The sequence below is a fragment of the Parasteatoda tepidariorum genome, chromosome 8 (assembly GCF_982258835.1).
Source record: "Parasteatoda tepidariorum strain Cologne lab strain chromosome 8, Ptep-v5.0, whole genome shotgun sequence".
NCBI classification, from domain to species: Eukaryota; Metazoa; Arthropoda; class Arachnida; order Araneae; family Theridiidae; genus Parasteatoda; species Parasteatoda tepidariorum.
In genome coordinates, this window is record NC_141762.1 from 13,738,017 (window position 1) to 13,746,483 (window position 8,467).

General features: G+C 29.0%; 1 long non-coding RNA gene across 1 annotated transcript; it reads right to left on the bottom strand.

The window, feature by feature from the left end:
* Nucleotides 1-3,439: 3,439 nt before the first annotated feature.
* On the bottom strand, nucleotides 3,440-6,561 carry LOC147805745 (uncharacterized). Its single transcript, XR_015428645.1, has 2 exons — nucleotides 6,427-6,561; nucleotides 3,440-3,944 (listed from the first exon to the last, which is right to left on the bottom strand). It is a non-coding gene; the product is annotated as an uncharacterized LOC147805745 (long non-coding RNA).
* Between the last annotated feature and the right edge of the window lie 1,906 nt (nucleotides 6,562-8,467).

Sequence of the window (8,467 nt, forward strand, 5' to 3'; positions counted from 1 at the left end):
TGGGGTGTCGCACTCGTCAGAAATACTAGGGGATTATGATCAGTTAATAAAATAATCTTAGCACCACAGAGTAAGGTTTCAAATCTCTGCAAAGCCCAAATAATAGCATAAGCTTCCCTTTCAATTGTAGACCATTTCTGTTGAGTTGAATTCAGCTTCTGGCTACCGAAAGCTATGGGACGAATATTTCCTTCTTCATCTAACTGACCTAAACAACATCCGACCGCATTTTGAGATGCATCCGTATGCAAGTAGTATGGTTTCTCTATGTCTGGGACTTGTAACTCTGCGATCTTACATAGCGACGTCTTCAATTCCTTGAATGCCTTCTCAGCTTCTTCGCTCCAAGGAATCTCATTAGGAACTTTCTTTTTAGTAAGCTCTGTTAGTGGAAGAGCAATCTTTGCGAAGTTTGGAATATACTGCCTGTAAAAGTTGCATAATCCCAAAGCACTTCTCAGTTGTTTTTTGGTTTTGGGTGCCTCTAATTTCTGTATTACTCTTATTCGTTCTTTGTCAGGAGCATGTTTACCTGAACCAATAATATGTCCTAAGTATTTAACCTTTTGTCTAGCAAATTCGCACTTTCTCAAGTTCACGGAGAAATTAAAATATTCCAATCTCTTAAAAACTTCTTCAAGATGAATCAAATGTTCCTCCCACGTATCAGAAAATACTGCTAAATCATCGATATAAGCACAAGTGAAATCAGCCATGGACTGAACCACTTTAGACATAGCTCTTTGGTAGGTTCCCCACTAAAAAGAATCTTAAGAATTTCTTAAAAAAAATTCTTAAGAATATCTTAAGTTATTTGGCCCACTCATTCTTAAGATTTTCTTAAGAATATTTTCTGAAGAAAATCTTAAGAAAATAATCTGAAGAAAATCTTCAAAATATAAACTTAAGATTTTCTTAAGATTTAGGCTTAAGTGGGCCAAATAACTTAAGATATTCTTAAGAATAGAATCTGAAGAAAATCTTCAGAATAGAATCTGAAGAAAATCTTCAAAATAGAATCTGAAGAAAATCTTCAGAATAGAATCTGAAGAAAATCTTCAAAATATAATCTGGAGATATCTTTAAAATACAGGTTTATGTGAACTAAATAACTTAAAATATTTAACATATGTTTTATTTTAGATTTTCTAGAGGATAGATCATAATCATATTTTAGATACTAAATTTTTTAAAAAAAAGTCTTTTTCAAATTAGGAGTAAAATTGCTTAAAAATTCTAAAAAGATTTTACAGACATTTTTCTGAGCTTTAACTTATAAGTCAGATAAATTTAAAAATAATAGTCAAATTTACTATATTCTTTAAAAGCTATTTTTATTTAATGAGCATTCATTTAATCAAGATCTAATGCCCAAAATAATTTTTTAAATCAACAATTAGGTTAAATATTATTCCAGATAAACATGCATCAACAATGAATTAAATACTAATAAAATAATGAAATAAATTCATTTAAATAAGTGTTAGTACAAAGGCATATGTTATTCAAATTAACTCATGTGCTCTTCATTGTAATTTAGTATCTTTCATTTAAACAATAAAAAAGAATTTACTTACCTTTTTTGGTACTAATAAAAATATTGTTCTACATTACATTTCGTAAAAGCAAGATTTATTTGAACCAGTCTGTGGATGATCTATAAAGCGATGATTAGTTTGTAGAAAATTTAAATTTTGCTATCCGGCGGGTAAAATATACTTGTAAGAATAAATATTAAAATTTAGAAAATTGTTTATTAAAATACAAATAGCAGAATAAGCATGTATATTGTATGTATTTAAAACAGAAACTCAAAAACCACAAGTTTTAAGCTTCTATTGCCTGAACCCAATTTTGAGACTATTGTTTATTAAATGATCAAATCTTTCTTTCGCTCTTAACATAAAATATTTTCGAAACAATTACTTATCTTTTTTGATCAGTATAATCTTAGCTGCTAATGAATTTAATATTACATATCTAATTATAATAAGAGGAATTATTTGCATTTTAAGTCATCATGCTAATGAAAGCTAGTTAAATAAAAAATTTCTCTGATTAAAAAAGAAATAAATACAAAATCCATCTAAAAATAAAAAAAATAGTCATGTATTACTTACTGTAAGCAATAGATCCATCAATCAACAAAGTAAATCGAAGGTTATTCATGTATTTTTGATAAACTGACTTATTATTATTACTACTTATTACTTCATTAAACAACTTTCTTCGAAGTTCGAAAAAAGAAGAAAATGCAATTTTTTTTCTTTTTCTCTCTAAATCTTATACTTTGGTGCACCCCACAAGGGTGTTATTTTTATTTATGCCACCTAGTGTCTGAACGGAAGCATATGTATGAGTTATCGATGAGAACAGTTTATTTGACGCCTTAGCAACCAACTTATTGTCATATATAATCATTCTAAAACTTATTGTCATTTCAGTGGGGGGGGGGGGGGTCCATTGTGTTTGGTATAGAATTCTGGTAATAAAAAGTTTCAATATTAAAGAAAGAAAAACATGACAGAACAATCTTGAAGTATACCTTAGGCTTTAAATTATTATACACGCAAATGATATACCAATTCATACGATTTTTTATCCATACATAGCCTGTGCTAAGCATTTATCATCTAACCAAATATAATCAAACTGTAAATTTGGTAAAAAAATTTATTTTGGGGAAAGTATTGGCAAAAGCTGTTTTCAAACAAAAAGCGAGATGCAGATTATTTTAGCAGAAAATATTTTTTTTAATGACAATAATATATGCACTAACTTAATAACACAGAACATAGTGTCGATTCAGGTTTATCCTTATATTACTGCACTAATCTAATACGTTGCCAAAAATAAACCTCAACCCATGTCTATTTCCTCCTCTCTAACACGATAAAACAAATGCATTTTTCAATCTCTCCCTCATTCATTCCTCCTTAATAGCAAAATGACTCTAAATTTGCATTTTTATAAAATAATTAATTTATAATAAATTTGTATTATGCTTAAAAGTTTCCTACGGAAAAAATCAATCATAAAAAATTTCTGAGATTTTCCTTTGGGTAAGAATTTTAAAAACTGGCAAATAATTTGAAATCCTTAACATTGACTATGTATATATAAATAGTAATATCACAATTAAAAGTCAATAAAGAAAAAGTGCAGGTAAACAAAGAAAACACAACAACGGAAGCAAAATTATAATCATACTTAATACAATGACTAATTAACCAGTGAGAATAGCGTAAACCAAGTTTACAAAAAATTATAGTTTAAAATAAAACAAAATTAGCACTATAATGAGAAAATAAAACCTCATAGTAAAATGTGAAAACATACAAGTAAATTTGCCATACAGAGTGAAACGACTTCAAGTTCATTACATGAAGAGATGGTTAAGACTCGTTCAATGCAGGCACTTATAAAAAAAGTCCACATGTTTCGCAGAGAGCTTTTATTAAAATATTTTCCTTATTTTGAAAAAAATCAAATGACACACATTTTTTTTTTTTTTTTAAGTTTTAACTAGTGAACACACAATCACAATAATTTGGAGCAATAGCAACAGACGTTTAAAAGTTGTATCTGGAAGAAGAACTCAAGTTAAAATTTTGCCGGGGGAGGTACATGGGAAAAGCATTTGCAGAGGAGGCCTGACCAAATCCTTCTCGCAGCATCCACATTCTTTAAAGTTTATTCTTTCGCTCGAACAATGGTGGAGAAGATTTCTCTATAGGGGAGAGTAAAAGCGAGTCGATGAAGTTAACAGCATAATTGTGAAGTGATCAGCTTTTTTGTTTCCAGGAGTGTCGCAATGGCACAGGGAATAGAGGTAGACGATTCATGGGTCTGAGTCCCCTGGACGCCAGACTAACTGTAGCAGGCTTGAGTGGTTTTCCTCTTCATGTAACTCAAACGTGAGTCTTGTCATACATTCAGCTCGGCTAGAACATTTAAAACAGGACTTATCAATGTAAAAGTATTTTATTTGAATAGGTTATTAAAAGTTTTCATCACAATGTACACAAATACATTCATGAAAATTTTATTACATTAAGAATAGGTTTAGCCATAGTAATTTTTAAATTTAATATTATTGAACTAATTTAACACATTGAATGCCATAAGGGTCACCGGTGACTGGTGCTGAGCTTGTAGCGACACAGGGGTCACTGATGAATGGTGAAGCCAAGATTATTCAAAACACATAATTCAAATAAATTTTTAATGCTCTTAATTTTTTTAAATTATTATTATTACTAAAATGGTTTGAAGAAATTAATGCAATAAATACTGAAAAAATCATTTTGGCCAGAAGCCATGTAAGCGTGGCATTCAACGTGTTAAAGAAACAAAAAAAGAGTAAATCTAGCTAAGCTTAAATACATAAAAAAGTTTAAAGATTGTTTTTAACACATAACAAAATTGGAGTAAACAAAGAAAATTAGACTGTAAATAGAAAAGTATTTATTTATAAAAATAACTACTCATAAAAATAATTATTATTTATAAAAATATTGAATAATTGAATTTTTTTTTTTTGCATTTACTGGAACACAGTTAAGACAGAAAGTACCAAAAAAAAAAAAAAAAAAAAAAAAAACTATAAATAATTTGGTTAAATTTAGATTACACAAACATTAAATTGCCTTTCAGAGAGCAAAAAATAAAAATAATGTCACTGTATCAAGTTTATACACATAGCTTTACCTAACAATCAATATATTTTCTTTCGAAATATTGTTATCAAAATTGCTTCGCTTCATATTTTTTGACTACAGTTCAGGAAAAGAATTAGTTATAGATTATAAAAGCTTTTTGATAATGTTATGCTAAGTAACAAAGGTAAGGTAGCAATAACAATAAAATAAAGGTTTCTTAAAAATTATTATCACTGACGCTGAATTAGAAAGATTTACTTGTTAGCTTTTCGTGGCTAGAAAACAAGGAGTATAAAGTGTTGAGCATTGAATATGAAGTACCAAATACTTTTTGTATATAGTATTCAGCATATATCGATAAATCAATAAGAATTAATCTTGAAAAATGCCAGTGGAACAACAGCGATTCTGCATATCTAATCCATTCGCGATCCAATGACATGAATGATATGCAAATAATATTTTTTATTTATAGTTATTGATTACAAAATTATGTAATTTATACTGCACTTGTTAACAATCCTTTAATATTTTTAAAAAGTTCAAGCTGTTAAGTACTTTTTATTATTTTATTTTAAACATAGAGCAAGGTACGCATCACCCAACCATGACCAAAAATCCTATTTCTAAGGCTTTACTTTTTAACGGCCATGGTTGGAATGCCATGTAATTTTGATACTGGTCAGATATAGTGGACTCCGCTTGAGCTAGCTCTTTTCAATTTCAGGCACGATAACCAATGAGAGAACTTTCAGTCGTGGCAGAGTTCGTGTGCACCTTGCAGAGTATACACGTCAGCTGTTTTATACATTGCCAGGATCAAACTCCTTACCTTAGTTCTCTAATAAGCAGTGTGAAAAATATTTTAACTAGCTGTGCCACAAGAGCACCCTGGAGCAGGCTATTAACCTTTCTTAAAATTCAAATAAATAAAATTTTACTTTCAAATGTTAAATTTTTTTAAAGGAAAGTTTTTCAGTCGTAAATAATTATATATCCCATGTTATCTATTTTGAGTCAAATTCAGAACTAAAATTTGAAATTTTAAACTTAAAGCTGTGATGTTAGAATAAAACATTTTGAAACATTACTTTTACAAAATAATAACTAATTCAAAATCTACAAATCATTAGAAGATTGTTTTTTCTTTCATGCTCACACCATATTTAATATATTAATAAAGCATAATCTTGTTTTTTTTCTTCAGGTTTATATCAACTGTAAGTTTAGTAGCAGTTTTTTTAAATAATTATTATTAGAATATGTTTATCCAAATGTTACTTGTTTTTTAAAATAGCTAGTGATTGAAAGTATACTTTTCATAATTATAATAAAAATTCGAAAACATTCTTCGTTGTTTTTTAAATTATTTAATTATTCTCTGAGAGAATTTCTGTGAAAGCTCTTGATTATAAACTAAGATAAACAAAAAAGCAAATTGGTTTATTCAAATAAAAATAATTTCTTATTCATAACAATCGCCACATTGAAAACCCCATACAAAATTATGATCAAACACTACAGAACAAATGTAGGGCATTTTAAAAACATTCTGCTTAATATTATAATGATAAAACATAAATGCTACAACTAAAACAGAAATGTAAACATCATAATTAGGGTTAGCTCCTCGCTTAAACATTTTTATAAGATTTGTAGCAGAAATAGTTCATCAATAATAATTAAAATGTATTAATAAGAAAGATGCCATCATTAATTGGAAATGAATATAAAAATAAGATATAAGCATAAGTTTTAAACTTACCAAATTCAAGCATTGAGAACATCACACGCGCTGCATACATAGCGTTCGCCACATTGCCCGGGTTGTAAATGTAAACAATCTGCTCGCAGTGGGTGGGAGGGTAGAAGACAGGAAACGGAAGCTGGGCTGTTCAGATGGCTTTTTCTTTGATTAAAGACTCCATGATTAAACTCTTGTTAATTTTCAGTAAATGAATAAAACTGTACGCTTAAAGCATTTGTGAACGAAAACTGTTCATACAGCTTCAATGAGTAAAGATATTATATATGTACTTAAAAACAAAATTAATGAACACAAATTTTAAAATTTCGTAAAATTAAACTTGCTTTGTTAATGTGAATGCTACACGAGACTGTTGCATCAATTCATGAAAAAATAAAACTAATAACTACTGTAAATATGCGATCTATTTCTTAAGCAGGTATATCGTATAAACTTAAAATTCGAATCTCGGAGAGTAAATTAGTTATACATTCAACTTGGCAAAATTTCCAATCATTCAAATTTTAATAATGTGCGAGTTTTTGATTAATAAAAATTGATCTGATTGGGGTATTGAATTCCGTAGATACCAGTTGATGTTTCATAAAAAATAAAACATTTAAAATAGTAGTCAAATAAAACATTTTTTTTCAATCTCAAATTAATATCTTGTATGTTTCATGAAAGAACAAAAAAAAAAAAAAAAAAAAAAAGCAGAAAACCTTTTAAATATATACTTTAATTAGAGAATTGTTGAAATTCTGAAGCAATTAAACAAAAACTAAGATCTGAAAAACTAAGATCGAAAATATCACAAGACAAATTTTGTGTGAACTGAAAAAATTTTTAAGAAATCCTTGTTCAAACTTAATTCACCTTAAAGATATTCAAAATGTCTTCCAAAATTCTTAAGATATTCTGAAAAATCTTAAGATGTTTTAAGGTAACATTAACTCAGGAAACTTTCTTCAAATTTTCTTAAGACAAACTTAATTCATTCTAAAGATATCCAAAATGTCTATAAAATGTCTGAAAAAATTCTTAAGATATTTTAAAGAATCATAAGGTAATTCTAACTGAGGAATATGTCTTAAGATTTTCTTAAGAATTTTTGAAGACAAACTTAATTCACCTTAAAGATATTCAAAATGTCTGTAAAATGTCTGCAAAAATTCTTAAGATATTTTGGAGATAGAGTCAAATCTTAAGAAATTCTTCAGATTTCTGAAGAATTTCTTAAGAAAATGACATTTTCTTAAGAAAATCTTAAGATTATTTTTAGTGGGGTTGCAGCAGCATTTCTTAATCCAAAGGGTAATACATTCCATTGGTACTGGCCTCGGTGAGTTCGGAATGCTGTGAGGTGTTTGCTGCCGTTCTCCATCGGTATAGCCCAATATCCCTTCAACATATCTAGCACAGTAATGAATTTCTTCTTTCCTACTAAGAAATTCAACTCCATCATATTTTGCATTGGATATGCATCCGGAACGGTAAGAGCATTCAAACTTCTGAAATCAATGCATAACCTGATTGTTCCGTCTTTCTTATGAACACATACTACCGGGTGTGCTATCTCACTTACCACCGGTTCAATCAGTCCTAACGCTAGCAATTCATTGATCTGTGCATCCACTTTCCCCTTTAAGTTTTCTGGTATCTTATACGTTTTTGGTTTCATCGTATCCTCCTCAGCTTTCAGCTTTATCGCATGTTTCCCAACTCTAGCTATCCTTATCTTCCCCGAAAACAACGTTTTGCGTCTATGTAAAAGATCTTTCAATTGATTTTGTTGCATTTTGGGTAAGTAATCCAAATTTAATCCTTTCAATGCTTCATAGCTTTCCACATCTGTAGGAAGAGTTGGTGTTTCGTATATTTCACCAAATTCATCATCAATATCATAGACAACTCCAACTGTTTGAATTCTCGCTTTGTATTCTCTCATTTTGTTAACATGCAATAATCTTAAATTTCCTTCAGGCATTTGCAAATAATACGAATTCGGTTTCACTCTTCTAATTACCTTTACTGGACCTATCCATCTGGCATATAATGA